Source organism: Podarcis filfolensis (assembly GCF_964270895.1).
Source record: "Podarcis filfolensis genome assembly, chromosome: 17".
NCBI lineage: Eukaryota > Metazoa > Chordata > Lepidosauria > Squamata > Lacertidae > Podarcis > Podarcis filfolensis.
The window spans coordinates 8,991,897-9,007,378 of record NC_139621.1 but is presented as its reverse complement, the minus strand read 5'-3'; the positions used below and the strand labels follow the sequence as shown (position 1 = coordinate 9,007,378).

General features: G+C 39.4%; 1 protein-coding gene and 1 long non-coding RNA gene across 2 annotated transcripts in view; one reads left to right on the top strand and one right to left on the bottom strand.

Annotated features, from left to right (window-relative positions):
* The window catches only part of LOC310752354 (nuclear factor 1 X-type-like), a gene marked incomplete at its 5' end in the record, with an annotated part of 229,254 nt that overhangs the window by 96,249 nt on the left and 117,523 nt on the right, over positions 1-15,482 (top strand).
* On the bottom strand, positions 1,269-11,435 carry LOC310753108. The gene is made up of 3 exons (XR_014543189.1): positions 7,708-11,435; positions 3,867-3,943; positions 1,269-1,572 (listed from the first exon to the last, which is right to left on the bottom strand). It is a non-coding gene; the product is annotated as an uncharacterized lncRNA (long non-coding RNA).

The following is a 15,482-nucleotide window of genomic DNA, read 5'->3' as shown; positions in this document are numbered from 1 at the left end:
GTATAAGTTGCCCAACCTTCCATCATATTCTTTTTCTTTACCACTATGGCTTCCAGTGGTGAAAGCCAAAGCGGTGTTTTTGTCTCCAATCATTTTTTATATTTATCCCATACTCTATACAATTTTTTCCTAATTATATGGTTTGTAAATCTGTTGTGTACTTTCACCTTTTCATACCATAAATAAGTATGCCAACCAAAAATATTATCATGACCTTCTGAGTCTAAAATATGTGGATTCTTCAATGTCAGCCATTCCTTCAACCAGCATAGACAAGATGCTTCATAATATAATCTCATATCTGGCAGGGTATCATGGCTCATATTTTAATACAGTGTAATAGGGTCATTAATATCACCAGTGCCATATCTGCCTATGCTACTGTGTCTGAATACAGAATCTGCAAAAGTAACTTTCCACTATATTTTGAGGCATATATGCTAATTATACAGTGAGATCAAGGCACAGAAATGTGTATTTTGTTTCAGTTAATAGGCAATGGTGTGGTTGAATGACAGTAGGCTAAGGTATTTTTAAAAGTGGGTAATTTGAAGTTCATTTTTCACGTTTCTTAATTGCTGTGCTCTGTGAAAGATTTGGGCCTTAAGAGCAATATTTAAGCTCAAAGACTTGAATTACCTGCATATAAAAAGGCATTACAACAACAGTTTCGTTTTGCAAGTTGACACAGAGTTGAGCTCTCTGAGTTCAATGGGATTTGCTCCTTAGTGTGCATAGAATCACAGTCTTACCCATTGTTCAATGCCCTGATTCTAAACATTGGTGGTACATTATTGCTTTGATCCAAGTTGCTTTGCTGTTCATGTAAGAGCCAATTTCTGTCAACTTCCCTTTGCACCTGCAGTCCCCCTCCCCATTTCCAAGGGTCCCCCATCTTCCAGGAGCAGATTTTCAGGGGGTGCAGGGGGCTGTAGAAGGGAGGGAAGCTCCATTCACTGAATGAACTTCCTTCTGCTCATGGAAGGAAAATTAGGATCCAAGCCAATAGCGTTATCTGACAGCTATAGGAGTGTGACATTTTGTGCAATTACACTGCTTTACACTAATTTTATAATCGTGTCATTCTAACCCTAAATGGCTTTCATACCAGTAAAGTTATTGGGTCGCCCCTTTCTTAAGGATGTATATGTGCTGGGTTCCGGCACAGCAAATTTATGGGATCAAACTGTTAATGACTACCCTTTGCTCTATGCATCTCTGATCCTTTTGGCCACACAGAAATATGTGAAGAAGACTTGGAATGCAGGATGGAAAAATTTGTCAAAGTATCCATTTTAAGTATAATAAATTGCTGTAATTAATGATGTGTAAATTGATGCCAGGGAAGGAGGCCTATTTCCCCTTTATTTTCTCATTGTTACAGTTATGGGACAATGCAGTGCAGCCCTATACATGAAATATGATTAAAGAGATCAGTATTTATTTCCCCCCGTGAAATCTTCCTTCTCGCAAGCTGCACATTGGTTTCCTTTCTCTCACCACCTAGGAATCTGGCATCTGTTTGAGGGATTCCATTTTCCTCTTTCTTTCTCTGATTCCTCGTCTTTTTTTCTTCATGTGGGAAAAGTAAGAAAACTTTTTTAAAATAAGAAACAAAGATCTTGTAGCATTTTAGTTTAAAAATTTGGTTTATTGCTTTCATTTGCCCACAAATACTTGGATATTTGGCTGCATTTGAAGGGGAACTGGGGTGGGGGGACGGAACGTTAAAGGCTTTTCAGGCAGAAACCTGCAGGTCTTGGTTCCAGAAGCTGAACTGTGCCCTAAAGCAAAAGGATATGAGGATTAAATTAAATGGGAATAATTAATTTTGTTGTTGCTGTTGCCGCCACTTAGGCAGGATTTGAATCTATCCAAGAAGCCTTGCCACAGGCAAATGAGCGAATCTCTCTTTAACATGAGGCACAGTAGCCTGGATTTTTTAGTTTAGTTTAGTTTTTGTTTTGGTAGGTGAGAGGTAGATTTAAAAGGGAAGGTTGGCAAGCAGGAGAATAAGCATTGAAAGCAGAGTAGTAAGCTACTTTGGGCTGTGAGCTCTGATCCTTCTTCAGCTTTACACTAAGGAGGGCAGGTAGGAATCTTGACTTTTTTTGAGAACCTTGTTGCTTGCATTCCAGGAAGAGAGAATTATTTTTGAAGTCTTAACGATGCAGGACTTATCTTCATTAATGGGGAGACACGTAGGAGGAACAAACCTGCCTCTGTTCAGGCACGGTTAGCACCCGCACATCATTACCTAGGGGAGAAGTATCTGCTGCAAATATCTGTGTACCAGGGAGAAACTCAACCTGGATTCCCGTCCTCCCCTATCTAACTCATAGCCCTCCTGCAAAAGCTTTCAGATATTCTTTGATGAGTGAACACTCCTCTGCTTGCATACCATTTCCTAGGATACTAATGCTAACTAGTTAGGCAGCTTTGCTTCTTTCAACTTCTTCCGAATTCTTTCAGCTTTCTTTTGCTTTCCTCTATTGCTTTCTTAGTGTGTCTTAGACCCTGTCCAAATATTTTCACCTTAAGTTGTTGACTTTTTTTTACCCTTCGTTCTCTGCAGGCTAGGGTTTATTCTCCATATCTCAATAGAACCCCATTTGTATTGAGAGGTCTTTCCCAGTACAGTATTTACACCGGATTCAAGAACTGAGATGGGTCATTTAGGAAACATGACTTGCTTCTTTTTTTGTAGAAAGGGTTGTTTCTTTTTTCTTCTTTAAATGAAAATGCTATAATGCACCCAACAGATTTGTTTCCAGAGAAGAATAATTGTATTATGCAGTTGAAAAAATACTGGCGTTGGATGTGAAATTCCATTGTTGAAATCACCATTTGGCAATGAAGCTAAAAAGTGCCCCGGGAGATTAATGAACTAAGTCTTCTACTTTGAAGCCAAAAGTGAGGTGGGGTGAGAGGGGTAGAATTCGGATTGGGACCATGATGATGGGGAAAGTTGACATTTAAGGCTTTCCCCCATGCCATTTCCACAGTTCTCCCATGCCATTGAAATCACACACATGCACACTGTGGTTTACAAAATGGTGGCCGTGTCCTGGGGCTACATACTCCTCCCTTGCTTCTTCCTTCACCGCTCACCAGCTTCAGCATGGAAATCCTGGCTTGCACTAAGCCAGAGATTTCCTATTACATCTGAACTAGGTAAAGCTGACTTAATGTAGATTAACATACTGAGATAATAATCCAAGGCACTCACCCATAGTTTCTTAAACCATGGTCCATGGTGCCGGTGAACAACTGCACCCAGCCATTGTTTAGCTACATGCTATTTTGTTGTTGTTGCATATCAAACATCTGTTAAAGGCACACAGAAGTAGGGCACGTTATTCCACGCTCTGTCCCCCCTTTTGGCTACTTGGCAACTATGCTAACAGAGCCAAGACACTTTTCAAAGTCACTCATGGGGTGACATTTAATGCACAAACGTGGTGCACTTTGGCAAGCTTTCACACAGGCTTCCAAACTCTGAATACCTGCCAAAGGTTTACCACACTTCCTGGAGTAATAACTTTATATACCCTCTTTCTAAACTTAATGCAGGAGCCTTCCAACTTCTTTTACTCTTAAAGCATATTATATGAAGTAACATAGAACCAAGCAGTAGGAGGCTTATGTACACCTGAGTTGCTGAATTTCTGAGGCAGAACTCAGAATATTTCTTAGGAGACATTTATTTAGATAGGACAGGAGAAAACATCTGGCATATAAGAAAATAAACAAACAGAAATGCTGACCAACCTTAGATGTTAAAAGCTTCTGAATAGTCTACAGTTCTTAACCAACTCCAAGAAGTTAGCAATCAGTTTCCATTAGATACAGGTTTTTTTTCTTACCGAATAAGGCCTCATTTCTGTGTTGCTTCATTGAAAATGCCAAGAAGATGGAAGTAGGCCTGTGATAGGGTTGTCACCTTTGGTTGGGCAAAATAAAGAACCGTGGAGTAAATTGGGGGGCTAAAAATACTTTACCTGGTGCAGAAATGACTTCAAAGCAATCCATTACATTGGCACATGCGATTTACAGTGGTTTATTCAATGAAAATAAACCCCTCTCTCACTCTCTGCCCCCCCCCCGCCACACAAAAACACTCTTTTTCCATCCCCCCGCTCTCCACCGGATGGATGGACCAGGCCCATGCAACTCCTCCATCTCTGACTCACCTGGTTCTGCCTGCGCAAAAACTTTATTTCCCTCCACTCTCCACCAGGCTCATTCAAGCCTGCTTTCTTGCTCTCCAAGTCCGACCCATCCCTGCCCCCTTTGCCTGCTCAAAAAGGATTTCTCCTGCAGTGGACCAGGCCCGTCCAACCCATAATATGTGGCTAGTGTGCTGCATTTGGCATGATGACTAGTGCAAGTTGTGCAGGCCTTCTGCATTCCTGTTTTTGGTATAATTTCTCCTTGTGGATGGTTTGCACATCACATAAAACCATAGTTTAATGGTTTAATGCAGACAAGCAGCATTTATTCTTGGCTTACCACTTGTGTTTGGTTTAGAGGGAACAAACCACGAGACCAGGTTTGGGTAACACGACAAGTCGAGGCTTGTGGTTTGTTGCTTCCAGTGCAACCAAGAGAGAAGAAGGGAAGGATCAAAGTGGAAACTTGAGAATAGCGGTACACTAGTACACTGCTCATTCATGCTAAGCCGAAGTGAATGTAACATGTGAAAACAACTAATGCGTAGTTACGTAGATGCTCCAAGTTCAGGAAACTTTATTTGTAGATTTTTAATTTTTTAATTTTATTCTGGCTCTTTATTCTTCCACTGTGCAAAACTCATCCAGTCCCAATTTCCCTTCCCTAAAGAGTGAACAGCAGTGTGGCCATGTTGGAATGCGCTCTTATTTGAATTGGCGTTCACGGGGCACAATAAGCTTTTGAGGGTGTGGGATTTTTGGATGTTTTTACAGATGTGTCCTAGGGAAGAGGCTGACTATAGAGTACATTTAAAATTTATATCTGCAATGATGAGGGCTAGAAACAGCCCTTTGCATCTCCTGTTCTAGAGGAAAATTTATTACATCCTTGTTCATTCACTCTTGTCTTTAGACAATGATTGATTTAAATACCTCTTGAGCATGAGGCTGTCTTCCTAGTACATTTTACTGTTGGATCATTGATGGACGACAGTAACAAAATAGAATTTTCCACCCAGTACATTGTGATAATCCTTGCCAATGTAAATATTTTCTATAGCATCCATAGCTCCTGTGAAAATTACCTTACAACCCAATCTTGTTAAAGCAATTTATTATTGGGTGTTTTTTTTAATGGTTTATCTAAGTATCTGCTTTTCCTTTGTAGGTGTAGCATCTCTAAAATAAACACGTGCTTCTTTGCACACAAAGGCAGTGATGCTGGCATTAGGGCATGGAAAATATGCTCCTTTTTAATAATACTGTTCCTGTGTCCTTGTGGACTCATCAGTAACAGACAAATGGCATATAATCAATAACTGAAATATGACATTTGCTGAACCCCCTTACTAAAATTAGGCAGGTTTTCTGCTAATATGAGATCCTTGGATAGCCATTCCCATAATTTGATTTTTGTGACTCTTCTTCCCCACCCATGCCTGTATTAGTTTATAAACTTTATTTTGCTTCCTTGCAAGATAATTGAACTTTTACTGGTCCATTTAACAATGAATGCTCCTCCTCCTCCTCATGTAGTACTGAATGCTGAATATTCAGTAGTGTTGAATACCCTCAAAACTATGGCCCAGGGGTGGGGAAACTGTGGCATTCTAGATGTTGCTGGATTACAGCTCCCACAGTCTTCAGCTATTGGCCATTTGGGATGTGGCTGATGGAAGCGGAAAGTTCAGCCACCTCTGGAGGACCACTGGTTCCCTATCCCTGCCCATCTATTGGCCCTTGCCTAGTCAAACAATCTCTGTTCTTTTAAACTGTGTGTGGAGGGGAGAGTTATTGTTTGTTATGACGGTATGTGTTTTTCTGTGTTTACATTGTAAACCTGTAATCCTTGGATGAAGGGTGATATAGATTTTTTTTAAAAATAACAATTCATTTTAGTGGGCATAAGCATGTGCTGGATGTACATCTAGACGCCTCTCTATTCCCCATCCCCAGTGCAGTGATGCCTTGCCACTAGAGGAAGCTTTTACTTTTTATTCAGCCTTTCGTTTATTCGAGTTTTGTGTATCCCTGCTCCAGCTGTAGTCAGCTGTCTCCTGTGTGTGTGTTTTTAAAAAGTAACCAATAGAGTATGGCTATCTCCCTGCAGCAAGGCTTCCTGTCCTTGCATCCTTATCCCATTTCTGAGTGAGCCACGAAGGGCTTATAAACAGTTGATCTGAAAGGTTAAATGTATGATGATTTTAAAAACAATCTCAGAAGAGAAGTACTGAAGAAGAAAGAGGAAATACATATTTGTGAAACTTGGGGTCCTTGTGGTCCCCACCCCCTTAGCAGTAGGTCTGTTGCTGAAAACAGCGCAAACCTAATGAATAACGGAGAGCCCAAATGATTAAAAAATAGTTGTTCGTGGCACAGATTCTCATATGTGCAGAACTCCCAATGGCTGAATATCCCTCTGATGAATTTCTGTAGACTCCTTTCTCCTTGTCCCAGCTATTTCGCTACACGTGGAATTGTCCTTGACTCTCCATACTTCCAAGTGTCTGCGTGTGTATACTTACAACCTACTAAGTTCTGTCCAGAATAGTGAGCATATTATAACCATGTAGATAGCATAGAGATAATTCCTTTTAAGCCTGCTATCTGTGTGTGTGTGTGTGCGCGTGTGTGTATTTTAAGAGTTATTTTATCACTCATTAAAAGATCATGAGGGAAACAAGGTGTTCAAATGACACTGATCTGAAATTTAAATTAATTTTAACATTTGCATTAAAGGCCATTTTTATTTAAGCACTATCACACAAATAATGTAATAGGGTATTTTTTGTTTTTTTTAAAGGCAACAAAGACATTTGTATAAATCAAAATATAATTAAAAACATACTGATAAAATGACTACTTGTAAAGTAATAGTGGCACTGTGCAGTAGTACAGATGTGTGACCATAGACTCACGCTACTTGGCATGTCCCTGCAAAAATTAAAAAAAAATCAAATATAAAAAAGGTGGGGAATTACTGTTCCATTTTTTAAAAAAAAGATGTTAGATTTTCTGCAATCTGAAAAGCAAAATAAAAACAGAAGCAGTGCAGGACAACAGCAATTTGATGATGATGTCATTTAGATGCCCTATAAAAAGTAAGTTAACAAAGCACGGCAATTTCAAAGCAAACACTCATTGATATCTAAGGATTGATTCACACTTTGACACCTCACAACTGAACATGTGGACTGTCTCCTTTGAAAATGCTGTATGGTTTTCAAGCTGAAACTGAATGCCGCAAACATTTTATCTGTGTTGAGCAATCTGTGATAGCTCATTCATTGAAACATGCGAGTCAACATTTAATGTCAAGACCAGTAGGTGACACCAATGTATGTGCATGTGTAGGAACCAACAACCTACCGCCATTAAATATCCACCCCCCTCTACTATTAGGTGAGCTAGAGAATAAATAAGAGGCTAAGTGTGGGCCATTTCTTTTACCAGATTCATAAAACTCTTCATTTTTGAAAAACAACAGTCCCAAGATTTTTTTGCTGTAGAGTTTGATTTTTGGGAGACGTCTTACCTTTTTCATTTCCAGTAACACTGTTGCAAGTAATTTCATTGTCACAAAACAACAAAACACCCTCACTGTTACGTTCAGATTAATCTGATGTGTCCAAATCAGCATCTTAATAAGTAAAATATTTAAATAGATAAGCAATGGATTTTTGATTTTTTTCTTCAAAGCTGGACACCGCCAGACTTTATTCTGGCTGAAGCAGAATCCTGATCTTTGTCTTGTTGGGTTGGGAAATAAATTGGGCAACCACGTTTACTTGGGAGTGTATCCCACTGATTTCGACAAGAGCTACTCGTGTTCAGGATGCAGCCTTTGGCCTGGTTCTCACAGAGGTGGTTAATCTGTACCTGCCCTGAAGTGCAGGCTGAAATGCACACAAATGCCCCTCTATAAAAACACATTTCCTGCACATTGAAAAATGTTGGAGAGAAATGTCCTTACCTGCTTTCTGAAGAGGACTAGCCAGATGCAGGTTTATCCCCTCAGTGAGAACTTGGCCGGTGTGTCAGAATGAACTTTATTTAAATCTTAAAGTCGAATAATTACTGTGCATTACTTTATCCTATCCCGGAAACGTAGGAAGAAATATATTTTAAAATATTATTTTATTTGCAAACCTGACATGAAAATCCAGTGCGAGTGACAAAACTCAGCACCTCTCTCTACAATTTCTTTGGTCTTCAGTCTTTTAAGGTGATTTTAATATCACTACATAATCTCAGACAAAAATACTCAGAAATTCACCAGGGTGTCTAGTCAGCTTGAGCTGTATTTATTGCTTGCTCCGTGCAATGCTTTTTAAATGCCTTTTTAGGGGGGAGTTTAAAACTGCAACAAAGACTTCCTTTAGTCTGCAAACCTGATTGAGTTGCCAACCTTTGCCTTGTCCAAGATCCTGATCTGCCATCTCCACTGCAATTAAACCAGAATTTTCTCAGTTACTTAAATTGGTTTTATCGTCCACCAGTCTGAATTATTTGTTCTTATAATGCATAGGCAAATAATCTTTCTATCAATGGCTTTCCTATAGTGTTCTGAGTTCTGGAGAACAAGAAAGAGGTAGAGATGAAAGTAAAAACATATGAGTGGGGATGGAGGTTGTTTAAATGAAGATGATTCTACTGTTGTTGTAGATGATTTTTAAAATATTATTTTTATTTAAAAATGTATTTTCTTTTAAATCTATATTTCACAAACCGGACAGGAATCTTAGGTAGCTGAAGTTGTGGGAACACAAAATCATTTCATTCATTCTGGTTTTTAAATTGACAGACACTTTACTGCTGAGTCCTGTTGTGTAGTGCATTGGATTACAAAAGCAAGATTTTATGTTGTGGGGTAGGGTAGGGGTGGTGACTCTTGGAGGATTGAAATAATAAACCTGTTTGGAATAGCTGGACTTCTGAGCTTATATACCAATGAAGGAAAAAAATATATTTCCGTGTTTCAGGTGCGAGAGGCGGTTGGTGAGGGTTGCTTTTCGTATGTGCACAAGGATGTTGAAAGCTGGAAGGATAGTCATGTTACTCTGTTGCAGCAAAATCAGCAAAGAGTCTCGTGTTACCTTAAAGACGAACTTAATTCATGTAGCCTTGGCTTTTGTAGTTTAGAACCCTCTTCATCAGGCGCATAATACAGGTGCACAACTCACTCACCACTGTACAGTTCCCTTCCCTGTGAATGTTGTGCTATTGCTGCCGTTGTTTTAATTTTGAGGCATTTCATGCTTCATTATATTTATGTACCTTTTCTGTTTGTGTTTGGTGTGGAGTTTTAGTTATCAAAATGCTTCTTGTAGGTTTTTTTAATCTTGCAAATTTATTTTTATTTTATTTTTTAACACCTAGAGGAGATTTGCTGTAGAAGAGCATTGTAGCAATGGGGTACCATGTCTCTTTTAATGCAGTTGATTATTGGAATAAAGGACAGATGTGACGCGTGCTTCTCCCAATTACCATTTTTACACAGAGTCTGTCTATGGAGAGACGCATTCAGAGATTTGGATGTGGTTTTGTAGAAGTGACATTGCCCTTCATAGCCATGGTTTGTATTTATTCAGTTTGGACTGCCTCTGCTCAAATATATTTGCTGGTGGTTTCCATAGCTGTACCCTAGGAAAAGTTGAAACTGGCTCCCAGAAGTGTTCTCAGCACTATAGTGATTGTGTGTGTACATTTGGTGTGACCGTGACATATATCAATTCAATAGTGATATGATGAGCAACACACTTCCTCTCTTGATCAATGCCTGCATGATTTCTGCAACTCTCTATAAAATGGATTTTGAAAATTTATCATTTTCTTAGTTTCATTTGTGAAAGGATAGGATGTAACTCTTGGAAACAGTTTTCTTTAAGCAGGAAATGGATAAGACTGAAGTGGATTTTATCTTGTCATGTCAATTGATAATTACTGTATGTATTTAGACCCAAGGATTTATCATTATATGAATGATATCCCCACCTCTTCGCCATTCTTCCTTTGGGAAGGCCACAGGGAGGAGATCTGAAGCTTTCATTTCCATTTTCAGTTAACCACAGTTTAGAGTTGTGTCTAAATCCTAAAGTGTGATTAATCTTAACGATGATTTATTGAAACAAGGCAGCTTCATAAGCCATAGTTTGAAGTTGGCTTATTTCAGTAAACCATAGTTAAGAATAACTCCATAGTTTGTCTTGATTTAGACGTAATACTGAACTGTGACTAGTTTAAAATCACAGTGAAAGCTTCTGTTCTTGCAGCTACACCTGGGTGGGAGGAGAGGGATGGGGCTGACAAACCTGATGCTCATTCTTATATTGGCTCATTCTTATATTGATAAAGTGATTAGAAATTAAGTGTGATTAAAAATTAGGAAGTCTGTGTGAAAGGCTTCTTCCTTGTAGGGATGCAAGACTTGAGTGCATCCAGCTGGGACAGTTCTTTCTCACCTTTCTAGGCACTGCTTAAAAACTAGCTACCACGTTTGGAGATTACTTGGGCAATGCTTGGTGAAAGATTCAAAGTTGGCTGGGAGGGTGGTGTGCCATTTTTGTAAATAGAGAAACATGACAAGGAGAGGGCGAAGTGAAAGAAGAAAATAGATTGTGGAATTGGTGCTATTCTGCTTAATTTTAATTTGGTTTCTGTTTTGTTTGTTTATACTGTATATACAGTAGCTTGAAGATGCTCAGAGTCTGTAGTAGGGTTAGTTAAAAATCCAAATCCATCAGTAAATGATATTTGATCCAACTATCAACTATATAACTAACATTCTAGTATGAAATAAAGGCTCACTCAGGGCCAGTGCTATGATAGCAGTTAGAGGGAAATGGTTCCTGTTGTTCCAGAGGAATAACTAACTACCTGTCCACAGTCAGAGTGTAAGTCATCACAGATGTTTGTAAAATGTTATGTGTAAATCATAGGCATTTTTTCCCCCTGATTCATATATTTAGAGCATCAAAGACGGGTGCAGCCATCTACCGCTTGTCTGATAAAAATCTTAATTCCCGTGATGAAACAAGTAAGATGGATGTTCCATTAGATATGCCTTTAGGAGATGGAGTTAATTCTCTAGTATCTTCTTTCTATCCAATAAAAGCTATGGCTCCCTGCCTTCCACGATCGCTCAGTGCTGGCATACCTGCCATGCCTGGGCCAGTAGCTTTCAATCCATCTCAAGCCCGAGTTTCTTAGTGTGACCAGTGCTCCCCCTGCCCTGCTCATATTGAAATACTGCCCCTCAATGAGGCCAAACTTAGATTCACAAAATGTTTAGGGGTATGTGTCCACCTGCATCCCCCCAGAAAAAAGCACTGAGCATGACTATAATAATATTCTGTCCTAACTGGCCAGATCTTGGGCTGCTTGTAAAATTTACATCAAGGATAATATCCATAAAAAGCCCTAGGTTTCCAAATGAGTTTTTGGTTGTACAACTAAAAACATATAGTGAGGCCCATCTACTTCTTCAGCTTTATTTGCAACTCTAGGTTGTGGTCTTTGAAAAAGTAGCTGTATCCAAGCCAAATTGTGCCACAAAAGCAAAACAAACTCTTTAATTTTGCATGGCATATATTTACACACTGAGATGTCTTAGACAGCCACTTTCTTCTTTAACAGTGGAAGTGAATTTGGATCAGCTGTATTTGAATTACCAATAAATAGGGAAGAAATTGGTAAACATCCTATTGCTTCGTTAGGATAATTGCTGCCATAAAATAAATGGCAAAAATAAAGCTGAGAAAATGTACTAATGCAAGCTATCTCTGGTTTGTGCTACAAGATGTATTCTCCTTTCATACTGCGCCTGACCCGATTTGGTGGAATGTTATGTCAGCCTAGGCTGGTTATTGACAGCTATGGTAGCACAGTGTGGTTCAGTCATATTTTATCTAAATGTCTTGAGTATCTTTCACCAGCAGAAGCATTTAGAATTGAAGGTGTCTTCACTGAATTTGGAGTAGCGTGCTTGGAGTGCTGGCATCATGTAATGATTTGTAACTTTCAGCTGGTTTAAAACCAGTCTCAGACCTGGTTCTTTATTCTGTAGGAATTGTCGTGGCTATATATAGGTGTGCTCAAGAGCTGCACCCTAAGTACGTCTTTACAAAATGTACTTCTGATGAATAGAGAGCCTAGTCCTTCTAGCTAAAGGGCACCAGTTCTGCTAGAAGGCTGAGCAGTTTTATTCAGTAAGTTTGTAATCAAAGAGGCTCTCAATCTTGCAGTCTAAATCCAGGTGTTGAATAGAGGTCTGGTTACATACAGAAGGCAGGACTGGATTAATTACCTGAGAGTCACAATTCCAGCTATTCTTTGTCCCTGTTACTTAGAATGGTAGAAATGTGAAAAGAACCACAAACACATTTTCTCGGCTCCCGACTATTTCTGCCCTTAACTCCAAGTGCTTAGTTGAATGTGAAATTACGGAGTCATTTTGTAACTTTAGTTAAAAACCTTTGACTCATTTATTCCTGCCCTCTCCATCACTTAGGCTGCTGCCAACTCACATTACTGTAGAAGATGGAAATATTAAAATAAACTTAGCATTTTTTAAAAATAGTGTGTTCCTGCACACATTTATCCGGTGCTGCTCTAATTCTGCCCCCACTCCCCAATTCTGTGTATTGTTTATTTTCCCTGCTCAGACGGGAAAAATATTTGAATGCAACCTCCCCCCACCTTTTTTTTTGGAAATAGAAAATTGAAAAGGCTAGTGAACCATGATTCAAGAGGCTGAGAGGGAGCTTCTTTCTTTCCTAGCATTAATTAACTCAAGTTCGTTAGGACGTTGAGTCTGCCGCACAGTTTTCTCTTGTTTGTGCTAAATCAGGTCAGAGAGGGAAAAACTTTTCAGGCAGACGCTGTGTGTTAACTCTGAAAAATGAAGAGGAGAATCAAAGTGATATAACTATTACATAGACTTATAGTCATCTGTAGGTTTTTATTGTGTACAGTAATATGCAAAATGAGGATCTGAGTGAACAAATGTTTCATCTGGTTGTGAAAATGAATTTTATCTAATTTTGGGGGTGGTTTACATAGGGTATATTTGATGCATCATTTGGATTGGTTTGCGCTGGCATTCTGATTATGGAAATCTGTGTCAGAGGCAAGAGCGCAACATGAAAATCTTTTTTTTAAAGTCTATAATCGGGAGTCTATTTCTGTCTATTTGTGGCAATGATGAGGAGGAGTCTAATTGCCCTAACCCACGGCTGAAGCTGTTGTTTGCTTCTAGTGGATTTTGTTTCCTTGAAATCTCAGTTGTGGTTGGGCATGTTTTTATAGAACTCTACTTAAATCACAGTTTGTGTTGCGAAATCTTGTATTTCATAACTCTTTATAATAATGGAAAGGCAAGATGCATCCCCCTCAAATTCTGTACCCCATATTACAGTCTCTGGAGCTGGGCCAAGCTGGACACAAAATCCTACTGACTCATTGTTGGCCAAAGCATTATTATTTTGGCACTCGGGGATGGGGGTTCAGCAGGGGCAAGCCACAGGCTAATACGTTGCAGGTCTCACTAGCCCTGTGGAGAGTAGAAATTTATGTGCTATTCATTCACTAGGGATGTAGTTTGCCAGGGTGCTACTGACTGTTTCTATGACAACCCCAAGAAAGCTTTACACGGTGCTCCTATTGCTGAACAAGAGTGAAAGTGAGAAGGAGAGAGACTCCCCAAAACGAGCAGACCATTAAAAAAAAGGGGGGAGGCCCAGAGTTAGAAAGTTTTGACTTGAAGTAATTAAAACTCATAAGCTCTCTACAAGACTTGGGAGTCTTTACCCACCCCCCAAAATTCCTTGCTTCAAGAGGAAGAGAGCAAAAAGCTCTTTCTCAGACAACGTTCTTAAGAACTTCTCCACTTTAGCATCATACTTTGTTAATGAATCTGGAACTGATGAAGAGAGAAGAGTTGCCTTATATTGTGAGAACAAAGAGATGGTGGTATTTTTGTGAGGGGGTACATGCAACCCACATCTAAACTCTGAGTTGGATAGAGCCATACTTGGCCATGAAATTTTCTTCTTCATTTGAATTTCTTAAATCTTTACTTCCCCTTCATTCTCACTTCCTTCTTTAACCTGTCTTTCCATCAGCATATTTTCTTCCCTTCTTCCCCCCACTACCCCTTTCCCCCCTCTACTAATGGCAGATGTTTCCATATCTTTCTTACTTGCCTCTACTTCTCCCTCCCCTGTTTATTTATTGATTTGCCTTAGAGACAAGAGATGTTTTCCTAAAATACTATTCATTCCAGGTTATTTGTGCAGAGTTCTAACCTACAAAACACTAAAAAGAAATATTAAAATAATGTTTGCTCATTAAGTCGCAACAGGGTAAACATTCCTAGGTTCATAATTTTCTGCATTGAAAACTGAACCCAGATGACCACACGTCTCATGGAAAGGAATCAAGCTTGCATCGTAATTGCGAGCGGTGGTTTGATCCCATTATAAGCCGAATCCTAGAAAGCTCAGACTCGGGCTTTAAAGTTCCGTAAATCTGCTGTGCTTTTTTGGAATGGAGTGAATTTACCTAGTACGGCTGTCCTAAAGTGTGCATTCTCAAAGGTGCCTACAATAAATGTTCCTAAATGAATTGCTGGTTTTCAGTGTTGGGCATTCAGCACTCCCATTGCAATCGCTAGAAATGGGTGGTGATGCTCGACAACCTTTCCATTGTTTCTGTTGTCTTCCCTCTGTGTTACTTTTCTTAAATAGCAAGTACCTACACCGGTATTTCAACAAACCTCTATGTACTATAGCAGAACCAGCACGGCTGTTGCATTTATGAGGTTGTGTTTTTTAAAAAGGAATTAAAACCTGTTCCATATAACAGCGGCTTTCCTGTCTTTTGTGGAATTCCATTTGCAACTTACTTCAGATAATTCCATAGACGCCCAATTCTGCCATAATACGTTGAATATCTTATATGCTAGTTCAATGCATGTGTCAAGAACGTTGAGCTTTTCTGCTGTGACAATCGTCATACTGTAAACGGATGCTGTCTATGCCAGCCCAAGTGCACAAACAGCTCAAGTGGTCGCTTGGGGTGACAATATTTTCAAGGGTATCAGTAAATCCATGTGCAGTCCAAGAGAGGTGCCCTAGGAGTCCATTTCTTGTCTTGGAGGTGCTAGGTGAAAATCGGATTGTACTGTTCAGCTTCCTAGCCAGCCCTGAAAATGTGTAAAAATATTGCTGTTCTGTGAAAAAGGCCTATCAAGGCTAGAAAACTCTTAAGGCAATTAGAGTAATGTTGTTGTTGTTGTTGTTGTTGTTTGTT